Here is a 26,016-nt window from a genome sequence, read left to right as displayed (position 1 = left end):
TCCAGGGTCTAGAATGGAGAGCTCTGCTTTCCCTCTGCCATGCTCTTCCCTCCTGTTCTCCTAAGATCTATCAAGTTCGTGACCCTGAGTTGTAGTTACACTTGGTCCCTGTAGCCAGGCATAAAATTATTTGAAGCAATGGTTTCTTAACTTATGTTCCCAATTCTCTGTCAAAGAGGTCTCCAGACATATCCACAGCTCTTTTATCCCCCCGCTTTTTTCAGCACTCTAGTCCTTTTAAGGTCCCCCCTGCTGAGATTCTTGTGTACTATAAAGAGAAACACAATCCATTACACCTATGCTTGGGTTCAACTTTTATAACCTCTGGTAGCAGTTTAGCTTTAAAGGCCAAACAAGGAACAATGAAACGATTCAAATTGCAGACAGAGAAGGCTTTTCTGATTACTGCTTTAAACCTCATATGCACTATGCCCACCAATATAAAAAATGTCCTCCCATCAATTTTTGTCTTTGTAGGGGGCATGGAGTGGGTCCTGTGAGATGTTTGTGTTTGTGACCACCAGGTGGCAGTGGTTCCATTCCTCTCGTTCCTCCAGTGCCTTAACTGTCAAAAGCATGACAGCTACTAGAGGACTTGCTCTTGATTGGCTGAGCCACCCACAGAAAGGCTATCTCGTGCATTAGAGAAGGAGAACTAAGACACAGGAGCAGCTCCTCAGGGGAGAAGATTTGGAATCATTAAAATTGTATCAAGAGTGTGATATCAGGATGGAGAACATGCTGGAATGTGCATTCATAGTCTTGTGGCTTCAGCTTGGCTGTAAGTTGGAGGTTAAGAGATGAGAACCATAAAGACACATTTATCCAAAGCTGGAGAGAAGAGAGAGAGGGGTTTAGTCTCAGCTCATCCCAGGCTTTTTGTTGGAATTTTTCAAAACTGCTGAACTGAAAGCTTTGTTTCATTTCTGATTTTGTTTTCCTGAACAGGGTTGAGGGGAGAAGACAAGGTGGAGCAGAGTCCTCAGACCCTGAAAATCCAGGAGGGAGACAGTCTCATCCTCAACTGCAGCTACACGGTCAGCAGTTTTAACGGGCTACTGTGGTATAGACAGGAGCCTGGGAAGGGACCCGAACTTCTCTTCGCTCTTTACTCAGTTGGGGACGAAAAGCAGAACGAAAGACTAAAAGCCACCTTGTTAAAGAAGGGAAGCTCTCTGCACATCGCAGCCCCTAAACCTGAAGACTCAGCCACTTACCTCTGTGCTGTGAAGACACAGTGCTCCCCAGGCACCTGCAGCCTGTACACAAACCCTGCAGCTGGGGCTCTGGAATCAGGGCATCTTTGGTGTTTTCCTTCCTCGAAGAAGTAGTTACTTAGCACCCAGAACCTCTTTCCAAGTAGAGCTATGGAGAATGAAATCTTGTGACACAGCCAGACAGCAGAGATTACTGTTCATTCTGTCCAGGATCCTGAGTGATACTGGTATTCAACTTTTTCTTTCATTAAAATGTTTAGGTCAGATTTTGGTATCAAGATGATAATAGTTCATTAGATAAGTTGCAACTTATGGCTCCTTTTCTATCTATAGAAGAATTTGTGCAGGGTTTTTAATAATTTTTTTTTAATTTTCAGAAAGTTCACTAGTGAGCCATCTAAGCATAGAGTTTCACTTATGGGAGAAACTTAATAATCCTTCAATTATGGATTCAGTTACTTTAACGGGTAAGGGGTTCTTTATATATTTGTTTTTTCTTGTGAAAGTTGGTCAATTTTGTTATTTCTGCACATAGTTTATTATTTGCTACCTTTACTTTCTTTTATTTATCTTGCTACTTTTTCTAGTTCTTTGAGTTGCAAGTTTGACTATTAATTCTCAACATTTCTTCTTTCCTAACAAATAGAATTTAAATCCATAAATTTGCCTCTAATTACAAATATTCCTTGACTTCCAGTGGGGTTACGTCCCAATAAACCCATCATAAGTTGAAAATATCTTAAGTCAAAAGTGCATTTAATACACCTAAACTCCGGACATCATAGCTTAGCCTAGCTTACCTTGAACGTGCTCAGAACACTTATATTAGCCTACAGTTGGGCAAGATTATCTAACACAAAGCCTATTTTATAATATGGTGCTGACTCTCTCATGTAATTTATTGAATACTGTACTGAAAACAAAAAGCAGAGTGGTTGTCTGGGTTCAGACCGGTTTTGTTTTGTTTTTTTTTTTAACATCTTTATTGGAGTATAATTGCTTTACAATGGCGTGTTAGGTTCTGCTTTATAACAAAGTGAATCAGCTATACATATACATATATCCCCATATCTCCTACCTCTTGTGTCTCCCTCCCACCCTCCCTATCCCACCCCTCTAGGTGGTCACAAAGCACCGAGCTGATCTCCCTGTGCTATGCAGCAGCTTCCCACTAGCTATCTATTTTACGTTTGGTACTAGTGTGATGGTCGTTTACCCTTGTGATCCACTGACTGGCTGGGAGCTGTCCAGCATCAAAAGAGAGCATCATACTAGCCCAGGAAAAGATCAAAATTCAAAATTTGAAGTGTGGTTTCTACTTAATGCATATCACTTTCATACCATCATAAAGTCAGAAAACCGTAAGTCAGGGACCTTCTGTACTGCTTTTGCTGTATCCCACATGTTTGGATATGTTATATATTCATTATTATTCAACTAAAATGTTTGGTAATTTCCATTTGAAGTGGGGATTTTATGTCCCATGATATTTCCAGGGACGTAAGAATGGCCAAATCCTGCCCTGCTCACCACTGGGAAGATTCCTGAGGATGCTTATATGTATTAGCTTAATACAAATGGAAAGTGAAGAAGGACTTTCAGCCGAACCAGGACCTGATTATTTCTAAAGCAGGAAAGGTGGGTTGAGGTTCAGGCCTAAGTGGAGTTTCCTACTTCCTTCTGAATCCAGAAAAGCAAGCTCAGAATTCCTATAAGGATGAGTAGGAGAGACAGGCCACGCCTCAAACTGGCCAAGAGTTGAGTTGATTTTCAAGTATCTGAGCTGAAATAGAAAGAGAAAGAGGTAGCCAATCACAGCGTACTAAATTAGCTCTCCTTAGATTTGCTTATTATCACAGGTAGGCAAAGACTTAAAATGCAAGCGATATAAGCAGAGTGAGTGGAGTCTTGAGTCCTACATTTTAAGTTAGACTAAGGACTAATTTCCTACTCATAAATGGGATGCGAACAACAGAATCAGCCCTCCTCACCCCTCCCGTGTGGGGAGGGGAAGAGGCAAGGTCTACAAAGAAGGAAAGCAGAAGTGGAAATTTCCTGATTTAGGGAAAGAGAGGTATTCTTTAATCCACACCATCTGGTTTTGTTTAATTTTAATCTTTTGGGTTTATAGCTTTAAAGTCTACGCAGTGTGTTCAGGGAAAGAGGTCAGAGAATTACCATGGGATCCTTGTTTCCACCTGCCCTTATTTTGTCATTCTCATCATTACTACAATCATCTTTATTATCATTTATGGAACACTTAGCATATGCCAAGTCCATTGCTAAGCACTTTACATACTCATTTTATAATCTAAAAACAACAAAGTAATATTAACCCATCCTCAGTTGAGGAAACTAAGGCTTAAGAACATTTAAAGATGAAGGGATTTCTGGAATAAAGTAAATGCTGCAGGCAATATAAGATGAGATTAAAAAATAAAAACTCCAGAGTTAACCAATTGGACACTATTTGTCAAATTTTACTGTACATTTAAGAATCACATTTAGAAAAAATATGTCTTATTCTGATCAACAGATTCTGATTCAATAGGTCTGGCATGAGGTTGGGGGTTTACTTTTTTAGTGAGTTACTTGATGATTTTGGTTCAAGTGACTGGGAGATTTTACTCTGAAAAACACTATAAATGGAAGACTGCTGAATTTCAGGAGGATGGATGATATGAAAATGTATGTGTTGTGTATTCACTTAGATGTTAGGTGGTTAGAGAACCTCAGAACCCACCTGGGGACACCTAATGCACGTAACACCTTATTCTGATTAAACCATATCCTATTTTGATTAGTAAAAATAAACTCTCTTTTTTAATGATAAACAAGGTAATGACTTTTGTTTTCAACAACAGCAAAAAGAAATTTATCCATGGTTTAATGAATGGTGAGATTTGGTATAAAACTGATGTAAGTGCAAGTTTTTGTCACGTTAATGAGCTAGGCCAGCTGTTAGTGGAATGCCTTTTGTAACTGCAGGTACTCAAACGTGAAATGGAGAAAGTCTTAATTCTATGCCAAGGGCTATTGTTATGATGATGGACGCTGTTGGATCAAAGATTTTTGTAAGTGTTCGTTGTTTATTTGTTTTCATTCTTTATTTTTAATTAAAAAACAAAACCTCTCTATATGTTAAAGGCCATGAGTCAGTCATTTCTTAATATTTCCTCCTCTGTTCTAAAGGTTAAATATATTATACTTCATAATTTTAATTAATCTTTTTACTCTTTCTGGATTCTTTACAACATTTAAAATTCATATTGAAGAAAGCAATTTACAACACTGATAAAATTTTCTTTACTGCAAAATATAGCACAATAATTATCTAACCTCTGCCTTCATAGTTCTCCTAATAATTTCCAGGAGAGACCACACTGATGACTTATAATTGTTTTATGACCATGTTTAATCATCGGCCGTATCCTCACAGCCAGGCTTTGCTTTTCCTGTATCTGTGGTGATTTGGTTGGTGCAGGGCTTATTATTGAATTTTGTTCCTCAAGCTCATCTAATTGGTAAATATTAATTGATATTACTAATATTATTGGAATATATTTAATTATAATATATATAAATTACACAATATAAAATATTGGACTATATATGTACATTTTTTTATTTTGTCTTAAGAATTAGAAACCTTTATTTAGAATCACTTATAGAATCAAAGAGATTTTTTTTCCATTTAGATGAATAAGATGTACTCTGGAACATTTTTCATTGTCACAAATTTGGCAGATGGGACCCAGAACTAGGGACCAAGAGGCATTAAGCGTTCACCATTTTCCATTAAGAACAACTCACAGCCAGGCACTCTAGGATTTATGAAGAAGCAACTGTACAGACCCTGCAACCCCTGATCTTCACTTCTTTAGCTGATGTGAGGGATGGAGCAGTCAGGAGAAGAGTATCATCAGAGTGTTCCACTTTCCCCATGAGCCACTTCAGACATCGTTATCCTAAAATACTTGCTTTTAAAGACAGAGATCATCGGAGTAAAAAGGAAAACTGCATGGCATTCTGTCTTTGGATATCTGTTTCTGGAGCAGATTTTGATCTATTTTTGCATCTACTTAAGCAGAAGATGAGGAAATCAGAGAAGGATGGTACAGTGAAGGGGGGCAGCATTGGGGCTGCCTGGGTGTCTCCATGAGGCACGGTGAGGAGGAGTGAGTGCTGTGTCCCACAGGTGCCACCTCTGAAGGCAGCGCAGCAGGCCTGAGTCATCAGCCAGTTCTCCACCAGGAAAAGGGGAGACAAGAGGCCATGGGGAGTGCTTCCTGAATGGGATCTGACAGGGAGGGGGAGATCCTGCCTTGAGGAGGCTCCTGAGGGTCCCCGGCTGCTCTCTCACAGGGATGCTCGCACATCGAGGCCATCAGTGGTTGGGCAGGAAAGCAGTGACACCCAAAGGTGCACACCAGTTAAATGAGAAAGTGTCTGCCATTTTAAAAAAATTCTTCTTAATTTTTGTTTCTTCCCTAACCTCAAGGGAATTAGAACCAAATACAAAAGGCAGAGGAAGAGAACAGAGCAAGCCATGCTGACCTTACTGCAGCCAGGAGTCAAGCCTCAGGTTCAAAGAGCAGAAGAGAGAAATGAAGATGGAAGTTTTAACCAGGGCTGCACTGAGATTTATTTAATACATGAAAGTGGCCCAGAGGTCTTGTGGTTTTCTTTCCAAGATGTCTCTAGGGGACAAGGTTCAATGTTCCTCCAAGGACCCATCGATACTTATGCCTCCTTGCTTTACTCGGATACTCTCTCCTCTCCCCCTTGCTCCACTTAGAAAATGCTTATTTTGCCTCAGGTAGGCTAACTTGTATTATTTCAGTGTATCATCTCCTAAATCTGTAACTGATGCTTGTCCTTTGATTTGCCTATAGGACTAAAACTTTTGAAATAAAATGGTAAGCAAGGCAGCTTTATTTTTTCCCCAGCAGTACATCCTTTCCTTGAAGTGATGAGCTGAGAATCACCCATCTGCCTGAATGAAGGAAACATCATGTGGTTTGAAAAATGAAAAAAAGCAAAAACTCTGTAAATACTGCAACAATTGTCTTGTTACACACAGTGATCATTCTAAAAACTTAAATGACCAAAACTGTCCTATCTGTAACATGAGACGCACATCTAAGCTGTTCTCTTCCATTATCCGTACAGTAACTTTACAAAAGCTGGTAGGTGGACTTGCCTGGGATCTGGTGACGGCATTCATGTGTTCAGTCGCAAGAGGGGCCTGCTGTATCTCTGTCAGTAACGTCCCTGATCAGATGGGGAAAGAGTAGTTAGCTCACATGCAGTATGGAAGTCATGTGGAAACTATGACAAATGATATATTTTATTCTCTTTGTTATAAGCAGAATAGTCTGGGCACAGCTTCCAAACATTCAATGATTCCTGGCCTTGTCCCAATCCATTATGAAAGGTTTTCTTGCTACTTCAAATGGGATGAAACACAAAGAAGTGGCTATGCAGCTTTCCAGCTTAATTGATCCATTTTTGTCAAATTTTTGTAAGAACAAAGAAAAGTGTAATTTTTTTTCCAATGGGAAGAGAATTATTTTTCCTCAATCTCTTTTAGTTCTCTTAAACTTGAGAAGATAACAAGAAAACGTTTTCAGGTCTACTCCCCCTTCTTTCTTACAGTGCCTTTCCTTTTTTCCCTCCTTTCTCTCCTCCTGGCCAGTCTACTCTGTGTTGGGGCCGCTAGGCACACGCAGAGAATGGGGAAAGACCAGTTATGAACAGGGTTTGTGGAGCGTAAGGATGAGTGCCAGGTCTATTGTTTCCTTTATACCAAGACATGCCGTCTATAAATGCCCTCTTATTAACACATGATCCCTAGAAACATTTTAGGAGACCAGAGAATCGGGCAACTTGGCTTCTAGGTTAGGATCTGACCTTAACCTTCTCAGTCACTTTGAGCACATCACCCTCTGTATCTGAGTCTCATTTGCTCTTTCTTTTCATTTTTTTAAAAGTATTTCTTTTCTTTAAAATTTTTATGAATTTATTTATTTATTTTTTGGCTGTGTTGGGTGTTCGTTGCAGCGCACGGGCTTTCTCTAGTTGCGGAGAGCGGGAGCTACTCTTCGTTGCAGTGCGCGGGCTTCTCATTGCGGTGGCTTCTCTTGTGGAGCATGGGCTGTAGGCGCCTGGGCTTCCGTAGTTGCGGCACATGGGCTCAGTAGTTGTGGCTCACGGGCTCTAGAGCGCAGGCTCAGTAGTTGTGGTGCATGGGCTTAGTTGCTCTGTGGCATGTGGGATCTTCCCAGACCAGGGCTCGAACCCGTGCCCCCTGCATTGGCAGGCAGATTCTTAACCACTGCACCACCAGGGAAGCCCCATCTTTCTTGTCATTTAGAGAGACTTTCCCCCTCCTCTCAAGGCTGTATAAGACTTGGTGTTCTTCCTCAATAGGCCACAGAAATGCCAATAAAAATTCCATTAGAAAAATCTTTTAACTTGCTTATGAACTAAACGTTGTTCAACCGAAAATAAACAGCATAGAGACTTCCTACTCCAGTTCTTAATGTACACTTTTTCATACACAAAAAGAGAAAGTGAAAAGAAAATCACATCATTTGGCTTAGCAGTGGGAGACGTGCCCACAAGATGTCAGTATATGTTAGAACTAATACACAAATTCAGTAAAGTTGCAGGATACAAAACCAATACACAAAAATCAGTTGTGTTTCCACATACTACTAACAAACTATCAGAAGGTGATGTTAAGAAAACAATTCCATTTACAATTGCATCGAACAGAAAATATTTAGGAATAAATTTAAACAAGGAAGTGAAAGACCTGTACATTGAAATCTATAAGACATTGATTAAGGAAATTGAGAAGACAAAAATAAATGGGAAGATACTTTGTTCTCATGGACATAAAAAATTAAATTGTTGAAATATCCATAGTACCCAAAGCAATGTACAGATTGAATGAAATCCTTGTCAAAATTCTATGGCACTTTTCACAGAAATAGAACAAAACAATCCTGAAGTTTGTATGGTACCAAAATAGACCACCAATAGCCAAAGCAATCTAGAGAAAGAGGAACAAAACTGAGGGCATCACATTTGCTTATTTCAAACTATATTACAAAGCTACAGTAGTCAAAACACTGGTACTGGCATAAAAACAGACACATTGATCAATGGAACAGAATGGAGAGCCCAAATATAAGTGCCTGTTGTCTAGGTCCTCCGGCCTGGTGTCAGGCCTGAACCTCTGAGGTGGAAGAGCTGAGTTCAGGACATTGGACCACTAGAAACCTCCCGGCCACATGTAATATCAATCAGTGAGAGCACTCTCAGAGATCTCCGCCTCAATGTTAAGACCCTGCTCCACCCAATGGCCAGCAAGCTCCAGTGCTGGACACCCTATGACAAACAACTAGTAAGACAGGAACACAGCCTTACCCATCAGCAGAGAGGCTGCCTAAAATAATATTAAGCTCACAGACACCACAAAACACACCACTGGACGCAGCCCTGACCACCAGAAAGACAAGATGCAACCCCACCCACCAGAACAAAGACACCAGTCCCCTCCACGAGGAAGCCTACACAAGACACTGAACTAACCTTATCCAATGGGGGCAGACACCAAAAGCAAGGGGAATTATGAACCTGCAGCCTGCAAAAAGGAAACCCAAACACAGTAAGTTAAACAAAATGAGAAGACAGAGAAATAGGCAGCAGAGGAAAGAGTAAGGGAAAAACCCACCAGAGCAAAAAATATGAAGAGGAAATAGGCAGTCTACCTGAAAAAGGATTCAGAGTAATGATAGGAAGGATGATCCAAAATCTTGGAAATAGAATGGAGAAAATACAAGAAACGTTTAACAAGGACCTAGAAGAACTAAAGAGCAAACAAACAATGATCAACAACAAAATAAATGAAATTAAAAATTCTCTAGAAGGAATCAATAGAGAATAACTGAGACAGAAGAACGGGTAAGTGACCTGAAAGAGAGAATAGTGGAAAGAACTACCACAGAGTGGAATAAAGAAAAAAGAATGAAAAGAGTAAACGACAGTCTCAGAGACCTCTGGCACAAAATTAAATGCACCAACATTCAAATTATAGGGGTCCCAGAAGAAGAAGAGAAAAGGAAAGGGACTGAGAAATACTGGAAGAGATTATAGTTGAAAACTTCCCTAATATGGGAAAGGAAATTGTCAGTCAAGTCCAGGAAGTGCAGAGAGTCCCATACAGGATAAATCCAAGGAGAAACACGCCAATTCACATATTAATCAAACTATCAAAGTTGAATACAAAGAAAAAATATTAAAGGTAGCAAGGGAAAAACAACAAATAATATACAAGGGAATGCCCATAAGGTTAACAGCTGATCTTTCAGCAGAAACTCTGCACGCCAGAAGGGAGTGCCAGGACATATTTTAAGTGATGAAAGGGAAAAACCTACAACCAAGATTACTCTACCCAGCAAGGATCTCATTCAGATCTGACGGACAAATTAAAACCTTTAAGACAAGCAAAAGCTAAGAGGATTCAGCATCACCAAACCAACTTTACAACAAATGCTAAAAGAACTTCTCTAGGCAGGAAACACAAGAGAAGGAAAAGACCTACAATAACAAACCCAAAACAATTAAGAAAATGGGAATAGGAACTACATATTGATAATTACCTTAAATGTAAATGGATTAAATGCTCCAACCAAAAGACATAGACTGGCTGAATGGATACAAAAGCAAGACCGGTATATATGCTGTCTACAAGAGACCCACTTCAGACCTAGGGACACATACACACTGAAAGTGAGGGGATGGAAAAAGATATTCCATGCAAATGGAAATCAAAAGCAAGCTGGAGTAGCAATTCTCATATCAGACAAAATAGACTTTAAAATAAAGACGACTACAAGAGACAAAGAGCGACACTACATAATGATCAAGGGATCAATCCAAGAAGATATAACAATTGTAAATATTTATACACCCAACGTAGGAGCACCTCAATACATAAGGCAAATGCTAATAGCCATAAAAGGGGATATTGACAGTAACACAATCATAGTAGTGGACTTTAACACCTCACTTTCAGCAGTGGACAGATCATCCAAAATGGAAATAAATAAGGAAACAGAAGCTTTAAATGACACATTAAACAACATGGATTTAATTGACATTTACAGGACATTCCATCCAAAACAACAGAATACACTTTCTTCTCAAGTGCTCATGGAATATTCTCCAGGATAGATCACATCCTGGGTCACAAATCCAGCCTTGGTAAATTTAAGAAAATTTAAATTATATCAAGTATGTTTTCTGACCACAACACTATGAAACTAGATATCAATTACAGGAAAAAAACTGTAAAAAATGCAAACACATGGAGGCTAAACAATACACTAGTAAATAACCAGGAGATCACTGAGAAATCAAAGAGGAAACCAAAAAGTACCTAGAAACAAATGACAATGAAAACACGATGACCCCAAACCTATGGGATGCCCCAGAAGCAGTTCTAAGAGGGAAATTTATAGCAATACAATCCTACCTAAAGAAACAAGAAAAAGCTCAAATAAACAACCTAACCTTACACCTAAAGCCATTAGAGAAAGAAGAACAAAAGAACCCCCAATTTAGCAGAAGGAAAGAAGTCATAAAGATCAGATCAGGAATAAATGAAAAAGAAATGAAGGAAACAATATCCAAGATCAATAAAACTAAAAGCTCTTTCTTTGAGAAGATAAACAAATTGATAAACCACTAGTCAGACTCATCAAGAAAAAAGAGAAGGAGATTCAAATCAACAGAATTAGAAATGAAAAAGGAGAAGTAACAATTGACACTGCAGAAATACAAAGGATCATGAGGGATTACTACAAGCAACTATATGCCAATAAAACGGACAACCTGGAAGAAATGGACAAATTCTTAGAAAAGCACAACTTTCTGAGACTGAACCAGGAAGAAACAGAAAATATAAATAGACCAATCACAAGCACTGAAATTGAAACTGTTATTAAAAATCTTCCCACAAACAGAAGCCCAGGACCAGTTGGCTTCACAGGCGAATTCTATAAAACATTTAGAGAAGAGCTAACACCATCCTTCTCAAACTCTTGCAAAATATAGCAGAGGGAGGAACACTCCCAAACTCATTCTATGAGGCCACCATCACCCTGATACCAAAACCAAAGGTGTCACAAAGAAAGAAAACTATAGACCAATATCACTGACGAACATAGATGCACAAATCCTCAACAAAATACTAGCAAACAGAATCCAACAACACATTAAAAGGATCATAAACCATGATCAAGTGAGGTTTATCCCAGGAATGCAAGGATTTTTCAGTATATGCAAATCAATCAATGTGATACACCATATTAACAAACTGAAGGATAAAAACGATATGATCATCTCAATAGGTGCAGAAAAAGCTTTCAACAAAATTCAACACCTATTTATGATAAAAGCTCTCCAGAAAGTAGGCACGGAGGAAACTTACCTCAACGTAACAAAGGCCATATATGACAAACTCACAGCCAACATCATCCTCAATGGTGAAAAACTGAAACCACTTCCTCTAAAATCAGGAACAAGACAAAGGTTGTCCACTCTCGCCACTATTATTCAAAATAGTTACGGAAGTTTTAGCCACAGCAATCAGAAAAGAAAAAGAAATAAAAGGAATCCAAATCGGAAAAGAAGAAGTAAAGCTGTCACTGTTTGCCGATGACATGCTACTATACATAGAGAGTCCTAAAGATGATACCAGAAAACTACTAGAGCTTATAAATGAATCTGGTAAAGTAACAGGATACAAAATTAATGCACAGAAATCTCTTGCATTCCTATACACTAATGATGAAAAATCTGAAAGAGAAATTATGGAAACACTCCCATTTACCATTGCAATAAAAAGAATAAAATACCTAGGAATAAACCTACCTAAAGAGACAAAAGACCTGTATGCAGAAAACTATAAGACACTGATGGAAGAAATTAAACAGCTTTCTTCAGATGGAGAAACAGATAGAGAGATATACCATGTTCTTCAATTGGAAGAATCAACATTGTGAAAATGACTATACTACCCAAAGCAATCTACAGATTCAATGCAACCCCTATCAAACTAACAATGGCATTTTTTTTTTACAGAACTAGAACAAAAAATTTTGAAATTTGCATGGAAACACAAAAGACCCTGAATAGGCAAAGCAATCTTGAGAAAGGAAAATGGATCTGGAGGAATCAGGCTCCATGACTTCAGACTATGCTACAAAGCTACAGTAATCAAGACAGTATCGTACTGGCATAAAAACAGAAGTATAGATCAGTGAAACAGGATAGAAAGCCCAGAGATAAACCCACGCACATATGATCACCTTATCTCTGATAAAGGAGGCAAGAATATACAATGGAGAAAAGACAGCCTCTTCAATAAGTGTTGCTGAGAAAACTGGACAGCTACATGTAAAAGAATGAATTAGAACACTTTCTAACACCATACACAAAAATAAACTCAGAATGGATTAAAGACCTAAATGTAAGACCAGACACTATCAAACTCTTAGAGGAAAACATAGGCAGAACACTCCTTGACATAAATCACAGTAAGATCTTTTTTGACCCACCTCCTAGAGAAATGGAAATAAAAACAAAAATAAACAAATGGGACCTAATGAAACTTAAAAGCTTTTTCACAGCAAAGGAAATCATAAACAAGATAAAAAGATAACCCTCAGAATGGGAGAAAATTTTTGTTGCAAACGAAGCAACTGACAAACAATTAATCTCCAAAATATACAAGCAGCTCATGCAGCTCAATATCAAGGAAACAAACAACCCAATCCAAAACTGGGCAGAAGATCTAAATAGACGTTTCTCCAAAGAAGATATACAGATTGCCAACAAATGCATGAAAAGATGCTCAACATCACTACTCATTAGAGAAATATAAGTCAAACTACAATGAGGTATCACCTCACACCGGTCAAAATGGCCATCATCAAAAATTCTACAAACAATAAATTTTAGAGAGGGTGTGGAGAAAAGGGAACCCTCTTGCACTGTTGGTGGGAATGTAAATTGATACAGCCACTATGGAGAACAGTATGGAGGTTCCTTAAAAACAGAATTATCATATGACCCAGCAATCCCACTACTGGGCATATACCCTGAGAAAAGCGTAATTCAAAAAGAAGCATGTACCACACTGTTCATTGAAACCCTATTTACAATAGCCAGGACATGGAAGCAACCTAAATGTCCATGGACAGATGAATGAATAAAGAAGATGTGGCACATATATACAATGGAATATCACTCAGCCATAAAAAGAAACGAAATTGAGTTGTTTGTAGTGAGGTGGATGGACCTGGAGTCGGTCATACAGAGTGAAGTAATTCAGAAAGAGAAAAACAAATACCGTATGCTAACACATATATGTGGAATCTAAAAAAAAAAAAAAAAAGTTCTGATGAACTTAGTGGCAGGACAGGAATAAAGACGCAGATGTAGAGAATGGACTTGAGTACACAGGGAGGGGGAAGGGTAAGCTGGGACGAAGTGAGTGAGTACAATTGACATATATACACTACCAAATCTAGAATAGATAGCTAGTAGGAAGCAGCTGCATCGCACGAGGAGATCACCTCGGTGCTTTGTGCCCACCTAGAGGGGCGTGATAGGGAGGGTCGGGGGGAGATGCAAGAGGGAGGGTATATGGGGATATATGTATACATATAGCTGATTCACTTTGTTATACAGCAGAACCTAACACAACATTGTAAAGCAATTATACTCCAATAAAGATGTTAAAAAACAAAAGTAAAAATAAACCCACGTGTACATAGTCAATTAATTCATGAAAAAGAAGCCAAAAATATACTTTAAGGAAAGAAAGTCTCTTCAATAAATGGTGTTAAGAAGAATAGAAGGCCTTATGCAAAAGAATGAAACTGGACACTTATCTTACACCATACACAAAAATCAACTCAAATTGGATTAGAGACTTGAACATAGACCTAACCCAATAAAACTCCTAGAAGAAAACATACAGAACAAATTCCTTGACATCAGTCTTGGCAATGACTTTTTGTATTTGACACCAAAAGCATAGACAACAAAAGCAGTAATAAACAAGTGGGACTACATCAAACTGTGAGGCAAAAGAAATAGGAACAGAATGAGAAGGCAATCTAGGGAATGGGAGAAAAGATTTTCCAATTATATATCTGCTAAGTGGTTAATATCAAAATATATTAAAATATCATATGATCAATAGAAAAAGCAATCTGATTAAAAAATAAGCAGATCATCTTAATAAACATTTTCCCAAAGAAGCCATACAAATGGCCAATGGGTGAATTAGAAGATACTCAACATGACTAATAATCAGGGAAATGAAAACCAAAATGAAAATGAGGTATCACCTTACAACTGTCAGAATGGCTATTATCAAAAAGAAAAGAAAAAAAGTGTTGGTAAGAATGTAAAAAAGAGGGAACCCTGTGAACTGTCAGTGGAAATGTAAATGAGTGCAATGTCTATGGCAAACAGTATGGAGATGCCTCAAAAAAATTAATACGAGCACTACTATACGATCCAGCATTTCCACTTCTGGGTATATACCTGAAGGAAATAAAAGCACCATCTCAAAAAGATATCTCTTCATTGCAGCTCATCTACAACAGCCAAGACTTGGAAACAACCTAAGTGTCCATTGACAGATGAATGAACAAGGATAATGTCATCAAAAAAAAAAGAAACCCTGCCATTTACAACATGGATGAAACTAGAGGGCATAATGTTAAGTGAAGACAAAGTCAAATACTGTATGAAAATTAAAATTAAAACAATACTGTATGAAATCACTTGTATGTGGAATCTAAAGCACAGGCACAGACACACACACACAGCAGAACTCACAGGTACAGAGAACAGATTGGCGATTCTCAGAATCAGTGGGGATGGGGGTGGGAGTCTGTGAAGGTGTTCCATAGGTACAAACTTCCAGTTAAAGATAAATTACTCCTGGGGATGCAATGTACAGCATGATGACTATAGTTTAAAATTTAAAAGAAAAGATGTCACTATATGAATTCCTCTGGCTCTCAAAGTTCGTTTTGCTTTTTTTCTAGTAGTTTGAACAGTTTAATAACAAATTTGGAGTAGAATGTATATATGAGTAGAGTAGCTTTCACCTGAATGAAATATACAAGATTAAAATAAGATATAATGCCTGGATGGGAATGCATGGTCAGCATGAGAAAACAGTCATCAAGGATGTCACAGGGAGGGACTAGGGAAGATTTGGGAACCCCAGTAGTGATTCTGTGCCCTCATATGATATGTGAACTTGGAATTCCCATAAAGGAATCAAGGAGAGTCTGAAGACAATCTACAACAGAATAACTCAGTTATTCTCATTGGGGTTTCTTTATGAGGTGCTGAAACAAAAATAAAATGCTTGAAATTTGATCATTTGGCATAAACAACTTCATTAGATGAAATTTCAGGATAAAATGGAAAAGAATCTTCATTCCTTCAATGTCAAGAGAAGGAAATATTTTTATTTTGGAAAGCATTTATACTGTTAATAGTTTTTATATTTTCACTGATTAAGCAGTATGTTATGAGAAAATTTGTCTTCGTGACAACTATAACGATAATTATAGAATTGCACCAAACAATATATGTGCACTCATGACAAACACATGGCCAAATATTTGGATTTAGAGGACCTGTGGAGCAATGCTTCCTACAACTTCTAGTAAGTTAAGCATAGAGTTACATCACAAGTGAATATGATTTTACTGCCACTACCATTTGTTATTCCAATACACAACTGGAGATATAACAGAAGTCAGAACCCTGTTTTGTTCTCATTTGTCTGAGTGATATTTGCTGTTGTGAAGTTACCAGTTCCCATGATTTGGCGGGTATGTAGGAAGGAAGCGGGGTGATGGCTTCTGGCTTATCTTTTGTAGGGAAGTTGAGGATCAGTGAACATATTTCACCTTAGAATCGAAATTGGAGGCAAGAAAACAATCAGAAGAACATGAATGAATATTTGCAAACACAGCATGATTCATAATGAATTTGTTTGTGGTAAGCCCTTCAGATTCCATCACAGATTAATTTAATAAATTTGGAAATTTGAAGTAATAAATCTCCTTCCCATATGTCCTTCAATATTGATCACTGGACTGTCCTTTACTATATATAATCATTTATCATTAAACCACAAGGAAAGGGAGCACAATGTTTAAGGCAGGCCCAATCTCCCAACCTGGGTGTTATACACATTCAGACTTGATCCAGCCAGAAACTACATTTCAGAGACAGCTGCTATAGTGCAGCTGAGGGACCTTGCACCTTTACTGTCAGGAACTCAGAGCAGGGCCATTTCAACAAGGGGGAAATCCTGCCATTATGCTGCTCCCCAGACTGCTGTGGGCATTCATGGCTCTCCTCTGCTTAGCTACACATAATTGCAAACCAGGGCGTCAGCTGCCTGTCAGCACTCAGAGGTGAAATGGGACAGAGGAGTAGATGTCTCAACTAAAAATACACTCTCAGCCCTGCGACACTCATTAATGAGTTATTTTGACCTTAAAGTCAAAGGACTAGCACTGTTTAGAGACCTTGTCTGTACTTTCTTTTCTACTTGTCTATTTGCCTTTGGTTCTTTTATTTTAATTCTCCCGTTAAAACAATGAAACCAAATGGAAGATTGACAGCTACATTCCACAAGAACGTGTAACAGTATACAAAACGTCAGTTACCAACTTCTGTGGCATTGACATGTACTGAGTGTTTACAGCCTGTAGATAACATGTTTTGTAGGAGTGCATTATAGCATTGTGTCACAGAAAGATCTGGCGTGCTTCTCTTGACTTTATTTTACAAAGAGAAAAATAATCAGCTCCTCACAAGTGAGACTGAACACTTTGGACCAATGGGATAGAAAATATGACATGAAGACAAGCATAGGACACATGATCTACTAAGTACAGTTCTACCTGGGGAGGCAACAGGACTGAATATCTGGAATATCCTGATCTTCCTCAAAGTCTAATAAATAAGACTCAACGTCAGGTTTCAAAAGAATATATTATTCCTGTTATAATTTCATGAAAACATAAAAAACTGAGTAGATTCTGAAAACCTGAGGGGCTGATTTTTTAACATTTCATGTTTAAGTAACTTTATTTAGTGAAAACTCTAAATAGAGCCCTAGAACCCGGTTAAAAAAAAGAGATACATTAATTATTTTGGATAATACTGCTTTTCACCAAGAAAGCTGAAAATCTGTGAGTTTTAAAAGAACTCCACTGATTCAGAATGGAGAAAAGTAAAGAGAGGCTAAATAAATGGCCAGTAAGTAGATTACAAGAAGGGTGCATACCCTATACTAAATTCTATTTTAAATGGACTGGCAAAATTATTCTGCTGAATAATTATCAACACGTGTCAACCTGTTTAATCTGTAGTTCCCCTCAGCTCAAAACTTTAATACTAATTTTTCCATGCTCCTTTTCAGATACTGCCTAACAATTACCGTGGGAAGAAAAGTAGACATAGTTTTGTGGTGAGCCAGACTTTTTCCACATCTGTGCACTGACCACGTGGTCTATGAACATAACACCCTACTTCCTGTTTGGAGGAGTGACACAGGAACCCAGGTACTATGTATATGTGCTGCTAGGCCCTCAAAGACACTGAACTCTCAGCTTGAGGCAGAACTGAAAACATATGTGCAGGGGAATTCTTGCCACATGGTGCTCTCCAGCCTGCCCTGGGTATTCCTGGCCTTCATCTTCTCTGGTAGGCATGGTTCCAAATATGGGTACAAATGTTCAGGTTGAAAGGACTGCACACAGGCACATGGTACTTCACATGGACTTGGGGAGGAAAGGAGGATTGGAGAAAAGAAAGCTTATCATGATTTCAATTTGGTTTTTCTTTGGGTCCTAAATTAGTCTAATTCCTACATTATTTTGTTCACTACTTCAGCTCTGTTTTCTGATTTTTTCCCACAGGATTTGGTGCGGTCCAGAAAGTTACTCAAGTCCAGCCATCCATATCCAGTCAGCTAGGGGAGGCGGTCACCTTGAGCTGTCTGTATGAAACAAGCTTGAGCTGGTACGTTATTGTTTGGTATAAGCAGCTTCCCAGTGGAGAGATGACTTTCCTTATTCATCAGAGTTCTTCTGACCAAAATGCAAAGAATGGCCGCTATTCTGTAAACTTTCAGGAAAGACATAAATTCATCAGCCTCACCATTTCAGCCTTACTGGTGGAAGATTCTGCAAACTACTTCTGTGCTCTCTGGGACCTCACAGTGCTTGAAGTAATAGGAAAAGCCAAACAAAAACCCCAGAGCTCAATAAGAGAGAGCCCCCTTGCTGCGGGAGCCACGCTGAAAGGCACACCTGCAGATGCCAGACAAGAAATGGTAGTCCTGTGGTTGCTTAATCTGTGGTCTGGATCAGGAGATTTAATTCTAAATAAAACCTCCTGCTATCTCACTTGGGAACACATGTCCAGAGTAACTTTCTACTAATACATACTCAGTCTTGAATTTTTGATTTTAAGTCCATCACACAGAACATGTGTAAAATTGTCTAATGTTGAAAATTTGCTCCATGATAATTTAAAGTGGCACTTCCACCTAAAGACACTCACATCACAAACCTGGGTCTAGTTATCTGAAATGGTCATGAAAATCATTTCCTTAGTTCTTTCCCCTTAGACTTTGTGTCAGGGTACAATCAGAGAAGCAAATTACAAGTGATCTAGAATAAGAGGCTCACTGTAGAGAATAGCACTCAGGCAATAGGTAGAGCTGGTGGAGGGGTCTATACAAAGCTGTTATCTTTGCATCTGGTGTTGAGCCTGAATTCACTGTTAGAGTGTCATTTGGGAAGGAAAGTTGGATGTGGACAAAAGCATGGTCAGACTGTGACATGTACGGATACTAGAACCCATGAGGACAATGGTACCCACAAAGACACACTAAAACTTGTCTGTCTCTCACCTCCTTCAGTCTCACAATGGTGAGTGACCTCAAGGAGAAGTGGGTGTCATTTACCCTCATGCTACACGCATACTTGGTCCAAGACAAAGAGAAGATGAGGAGGAGATCGGGTGGGCGGTAGAGGAGTTGTGAGTCAACAATAAGATGAGCTAGTTCATCAGCAGCCACATGTGTGAGTTGCCCAGTTCCTGGAGCCCTGCACCAACCAGCAGAGCATAAAAAATGTGGCTACTTCATGACAACTACCTTCTAAACCTTGCGCAAGTCTTTTTTGTGGCCAACCCTAACCCAGAACAATACAGGGAAGCAAATTCTGGGACATAGATATCCAGATAGTTGAGACACTACAAAGCTACTACAGTACCCTCTATGTCAACTGTCACCCATCTATACCTCTTTTAACAAGACAACTTTCAAATAAACACAACAGCAAAACTATGCTTCCTGTTAATAAGATGCAGTTATTCCCCATTCAACCAAAACCAAGCTAACCCTCTCCCGAAGAGAGTACACCAAGTTAATTTATCCATTTTGGGGTGGTGTTCTTTCCTCTTATACCTCATTCACACTGTCCCATTGAATCCTGCATCTTAACCACTGAGATACAATGAGATATGAGATAAACTTATACTTGCACATCATATGTTACCACAGGCAGACAAGTAGGGGAGAGATTTAAAAATGGTTAATGTATACATAACCATATTCATATCAAAATGAAAAAGAAATTGTCATAAGTATTATAGTTCTTGTTTCTGCAAATGACCACATGATTGTAGGTGGTATTTATAACTACCATTTCCATTACCCATTCCATAACCTATTTGCTCATAGCAAGTACCTTCACTCACTGTACTACTTGACTTCCTAAAAAACAAGTTTCTTATTCAGGAGCAATGCTATGTGGAAAACCATAAAGATGAATAAGGAATTCTGCAAGTCCACCACTGTGGTTTTGGCAGAAATTTGCAAGGCATTGAAGGCAAATCCACTTAAATATTTAAGTGGAAATAATCTTGCCAATATACAGGGAAAATCGATATATTGTATTCTGGGAAATATCATTAAGAATGATGCCTGATTTCACATCAGAAGTCACCAAGTGAAAACATTTTTGAAGTGTTAAAACAAATAAATAAAACTTTGAAACTGGCTTCTTATGAACATGAAAGGATATTTTAAAATTGTCTTTGTTAAAAATCACTGCTAGTAGGGGGGAAAGTCAAGGCACAGAATGGTAAACTGTATTTGCAATGCATATTTCTGATAAAGACTCAAATGCAATATATATTAAAAGCTCATGGAAATCAATAAGAAAAGAGTTAATAAGAATGGCAAAATCTTGGAGATCCAATTCAGAAATATTATATCCAATAGCTCATAAATATACAAAAATTATCATTATTCATCAGGGAATATTATTATTATTCATTAGGGAAATGAAAATAAAACCTCATCTGTGTCCTTTTAGCATCCTGAGTGAATCAGTATGGCTAGGAGAATAGGACCTAAGAAGAGAGGGAAAAATAATGACTGTCTCCAGGAAAATAAGTGCTTAAGTAAATTTCTTAGAAGCTCCCATCATTGAACTGATGTGGAGAAAACAACAAGCAGTAACAGAACACAGACCCGGACATTGAAGGAAAGGAAAGTTTTACTAGAAAAAAGAAAGTTGGTCCTTATTGGGCTTACTATATGTCAGGCACTGTAGTATGCATCTCAGATTCATTATCTAATTCAAATATCATAAACCCTATGAGATAGATTTTATTGTTCCAATTTTTTTAATTTTTCAGAAATAAGAAAGAACTTTCCTAACTGTGAATATCATCTCTAACTTTTATTGCCAGCCAGAGTGTAGCATTTATGGGGCTCTTAAAGAGCAAGGTTTGAACTATGGAGAAGCACTTGGCCCCAGCATAGGGTAGCTGGATGTCTCAGTGATGGTGACATTACTGGTTTAAACAGGAACCTAAAGGGAACTAGGAAAGAAGATGCCAAACCTAGGCACAAATTGCCCCAGGATCAATAAATGAGGAAATCATCCGCTAATTAGTTAACAGTGCTGAATGCTTTAGCAAGTTCCTTATGCAATAGTGTGCTGGGAAGAATAAGGGGCTACAGGGAAACATATTATTCCTTAAACCCTCCAAGCATGTTTCTATATCAAGATCTGTGCTCCTTGCCTTTGTCCTCTCTATTGTGATGTTATGCCCCCAAATATCTACATGGTGCACCTCTGAATTCCTTCATGTCTCTGCTCAAATGTCACCCCTTTGGGAATCTTTTATCTTTTATCTCTTTAATCTTTCTATTTTCCTTCCTTGAGAATCAGGCTCTAGCACACTGCATGCAGCAAGAAAGAAAGCTGAAGCACTGCCACCTGGTGTCCTGCTCAAATATTTTGTGATGCCTACACTGGCCTCGCTGCTGCCCTCTAGTGACATTGGGTAAAATTGTGGTGAAGCCTAGTCACAATAGAAGCTGCCATTGCTGAACCAGTCAGTAAACTTCCCAATGCAGAAATCAGGAGAGAGAGGATTCAGGAGAACTGGCTGGTTTTTTTCTTTTGCTAGCCAGATGTGAAAGTGATTGATTTCAAATGACATATACAACACATGAGATGATTTTGCCTGTAGAGTTATAAGCTACCTTGGAAAGAAAGCTCAGAATTGTTGTGCAAGTTTGGGGTTTCTTCTCTGGTAAGTATAATTGTGTCTACTGCTCTGTCCTTTCTTGTAGTATAGCAATATCCTGAGAAGTGGGAGCAAGAGTCAATAATGGGAAAAAATAAACAATTGTAGCAAATACTGGGTGGTACACTCATTTCATATTATAATATGCCCACCCAATCTCTCAATATGACACCTTAATGAATTGACTTCTCATTAACAGTAAGAACATGATAGACCATGGATACTTACGATAACACATGAAATCTGCCAGGTAACCTGCTACATATATCTCAAAAAAATATTGAAATTTATCTTGGGCTAGATTCCTCTGCAATTTCAGATTCCGTCTCCCAACATGCCCCCCCAACCCCCCCCCCCAACCCCCCCCCCCCCCACGCAAGATTCTGCACATTGCCTGCAGCTGGTTGAGTGCCTAAGCTAGGGAAGGTATTGTGTTGGGTGATTTGAATGTGTGTTCTCACTTAATTCTTACTGGAACCCTTCAAGGTTGGGTCCATCCTACTTTAGGGAGACAGTGTAGCAAAGTGCTTGAGACCAAAGACTTGGGTTGTATTTCTAGATCTACCACTCGGTAGCTGAGTGATCTTCGGAAAATGACTTAATAATTTTTATGCTTCCATTTCCTCATATCTACCATGTGGATATTGACAGAATCTACCATGCAGGGTTCTTATGAGAAGTGAATGAGATGATGAATGCCAGTGCTGAGCCCAGCACCCCCAGAAAGATACTGGCTACTTGCAGAAAAGGGAACTGAACATGAGAGAGGTTCAATACCTTGTCTGGTGTTACAGAATAAGTGTCGGAGTGGAGCCCTCTCTCCATACCCTGTCTAGAGCAGATGCCTTCCCTCACTCCAAGAACAACTCTCTAGCTCAATACAATATTGTATTTTTTAAGTGCTAATCACTATCTATAATTATCTTTCTTTAAAAATTAATTTATTCAATTCTTCCTCCTCCTACCGCACTGTAGGCCTTTTATATCCTTTCACTACAGAATCCTCTATGAGTGAACAATACTTAGTGCAGGAGGCTCAACTTATATATGTGTGTGTGTGTGTGTGTGTGTGTGTGTGTATATATATATAAAATAAATGTACAAAACATAAAATTATTTCTAGAGTCCATGCTATTCAAACACTGATATAAAAGCTTAAACTGGACTAATCTTTGTGTGTTTATCTAGAACTGTCAATATGTATATCCTGCAAGTCACTTCATCTAAGATTTAATTTATGCAATATATCTAGTGATCAACTGGCTTCTCCTCGATTTCAGGTAAGGTGGGTTGCTGTAGATTACAGGATTCTACCTTACTAGTTGCATGAATGTCAAGGCTGTTGGACGTATGCCTGTCTTGTTCTGGATACATACCTTCCAATATCCAGGTGAATTTTTCAATGGATCAGTATTTTCATCAGAAATACGCTTAACAGCAAGTAGGCTTTATGATGGTGTGGTCATACCCACACTACCCTATTCATCAAGTGGTCTGATCTGGAGGAAAAAAAAAAAGGAACTTTACTTGTACTAGTTTGTTTGTCTAGCAGTCCATCCCTAACCTCAGCCTTTGCACTTCTAAATTGGGAGACATTAATGAGGTTTTTCAGGATTTCCTTTATTAACCACAGTGACATCTCTTTTCTTGGGAAGGAAAGTCAGAGGTTAGCCATTGAGATATCTTCCAATCCTGTTCCACTTTCCAGAACACTATTTGAGTGTGTGGAAGGTACTGTTCCCTGAGTTTAGTACCTTCCCCATGCTCTTTCCTTTATTTATTTCAGTTGTTCACTGGAAAGAAGGTTATATAGTCAATTTACACTGCCAATTTTCCGGAAGTACATTTAGATTCTGAACAATCTTAATTACTGCTATCTTGTACTGTTAAATTTCCCCTGGATGTCTTTTTTTTTTTTCCAGCTGTTTTTTAAGCTCACAGGGAACAGAGAGTATTGCTTTCATAATTTTCAGATCTCTTAAGGACATTCTGGGCACAAGATGACTGTTTAAACTAATATGCGTATGTTCAATCAAACTAGCATTCTTCCTGGACTGTGACACGGGCAAGATAGAACATAATTCTTATTTACTTTTATACAACGCTATTTGAGGTAAAATTGACATTCCACAAAATTCACCCATTTTGAATGTACAGTTCAGTGATTTTTGGTAAATTAGCTGACTTATGAAACCATTACAATAATCCAGGTTTAAACACTTTTATCACCACAAAAAGCTCCTTCACGCTCAATTATAGTTTATCCCTGTTCCGATACCTGGCCACAGGCAACCAGTGATCTACTTTATATCTCCATAGGTTCCTTTTCTGAACATTTCATGTAAATGGAGTCATTCAGTACATTTAAGTTGTTCCATTTTTTGGCTAGTAGAAAGAATCCCAAAAAGCAGACTCCTGTTATTTTTAGAACGTATCTTCTCTACCATTTAAAACATTTACTGAGTATCACAAATGTAAGTGGCATGGCAGATTCCAAACACCATGGACCCCTTACCAGATAGATATGTGTTCTAGTTATTACCAGGTGTTTGACCTGGAGTGAATTCCTCAATCTCTTTCAGCTTTAGTTTTCCTGTTGGTAAATTGGGAATGATAGTAATTCTATTGTGTGATTTCTGTATTCGAACAATGTACATAAAGCAATAGATAATTTAGCACATGGTATGTGTGCACATTTATAATATGAGGATTTTGTTGAAAGTCTGTATAAAAGATTCCTAACCGAAGTGTTTTTCCTGCCACAAATTGCCATCCCAATCTCTCTCAAGTTGAATGATTGCAGTGCACGATGGGGCAGCCCACTTCTGAATGGTTGTCAGCTCTCTTTGTGCTGTGGACTCATGGGGGATGTCCTCACTGTTTGTGAAGTTGGTCTCAAGAAAGCAGTGTTTGAGCCCTCCTTTTGAGTAACAGGAAACTGAGTCTAGGTCAGAAATTGTTGGTGTGTTTCTAGGCCTTGTATGGGGTGTTGTCTCTGATTGGCTGGGCAACCAGATGCAGAATCCTATTTTCTGAAGAAGAATATTCCTCTGCTGAGGATACTTGGGCAGGATAAATGGAGAGGAATCCTTTGCCAGCTCCATTGTTAATCCTGTGACTTCATCTTGGCCTTAAGTCCAGGGGCTGCTGAAGACATTCTGAACAGTATGTGGCAGTGATGGAGAAGGAGGGGATGTAGTCACGTAACTCTAGGTTCTATCTGGGAACGTGTGAAGACAATGAATACTGTGTAGAGAGATCAGTGTATGTCTGACCCTGTCTTTCTGAACAGAAATGAGCAGCATATTGAGTGTGGAACAGATTTCTCTATCTCTGCGTGTTCAGGAAGGAGGGAGCACCAATTTCACCTGCAGTTTCCCTTCCAGCTCTTTTTATGCTTTACACTGGTATAGATGGGAAGCTGGAAAAAGCCCTAAGGACCTGTTTTAATGACTTTAAATGAGGATGAAAAGGAGGAAGGATAAGTAAGAATCACTCTGAATACTAAGGAGGGTTACAGCTACATGTACATCAAAGGATCCCAGGCTGAAGACTCAGCCACATCTCTCTGTGCCTGCACACAGTGCCCTTCAGCCTCTGCAGCCCAAGCCTGTGCCTGGTGCTGCTCTGGTACCAGCATTGAGAAAGAGCCATGTGTGAGGTGGAAAAGGCAAATTCAATGAATTACAGTGTTTGCTATAACCAGGGGGAAATGCAATGATACATAAACAAGCGTTCCATTCATTGTACCTCCGTCAACTAACAGGACTGTCATTACACATCACTGACCTCCATTCCCACCAGTATATTGGCCATATCATTGAATCAGATTCCTAGCCTCCTCTTTTGCCATGATTCCAAGTGAACTAGATAGTTACTCAAACCTTTCTAAAATAATCTGATTAAAGTAGGGTAATATTCACCACTCGTTGCGACATCCTACTTCATTGAAGGCATGTTCTTCAACACAAAAAAAAGAACAAAGAAGAGAAATGGGAAAAGCAAATAATTTTTTATTGATTTCTCCTAGGTTTTCACAAAAAACTTTCTTAAAGATTTT

The 26,016-nt window shown here is 38.7% G+C and overlaps 1 long non-coding RNA gene across 1 annotated transcript in view; it reads right to left on the bottom strand.

Annotated features, from left to right (window-relative positions):
• Positions 1 to 26,016, bottom strand: part of LOC137226362 (uncharacterized) — a 684,033-nt gene that overhangs the window by 70,770 nt on the left and 587,247 nt on the right. The window contains exon 11 of the long non-coding RNA XR_010944326.1: positions 23,333 to 23,455. This is a non-coding gene — a long non-coding RNA (uncharacterized lncRNA). The remainder of the gene's footprint in view (positions 1 to 23,332; positions 23,456 to 26,016) is intronic.

The sequence above is a fragment of the Pseudorca crassidens genome, chromosome 1, assembly GCF_039906515.1.
Source record: "Pseudorca crassidens isolate mPseCra1 chromosome 1, mPseCra1.hap1, whole genome shotgun sequence".
In the NCBI taxonomy this organism is placed as follows: Eukaryota; Metazoa; Chordata; class Mammalia; order Artiodactyla; family Delphinidae; genus Pseudorca; species Pseudorca crassidens.
This window is presented reverse-complemented; position numbering and strand designations above follow the sequence as displayed.